The following is a 247-nucleotide window of genomic DNA, read 5'->3' on the forward strand; positions in this document are numbered from 1 at the left end:
TGTTCCAGGAGTTTTTGGGGCTGCTTAGTGGCTGACTTCCCATCTTGCTGACACAGTGCTTCCCCTCGCAACCTCCCCTGGGGGTGGACATTGCCCTCCCCTGCAGGGTGGTGCGGCCCCCTACCATGTCTGTCTCCTTCCCCCTGTGTCATGTCCCATCGTTGTGTCTGTCCCTGCCCCATCCCAAATCCCTGGGATTGTCCCTGCAGGGGGAGGGCAGTGGGTGTGGGGGCAGGTGACTCATTTA

The sequence above is a fragment of the Phaethon lepturus genome, unplaced genomic scaffold, assembly GCF_000687285.1.
Source record: "Phaethon lepturus isolate BGI_N335 unplaced genomic scaffold, ASM68728v1 scaffold23357, whole genome shotgun sequence".
NCBI lineage: Eukaryota > Metazoa > Chordata > Aves > Phaethontiformes > Phaethontidae > Phaethon > Phaethon lepturus.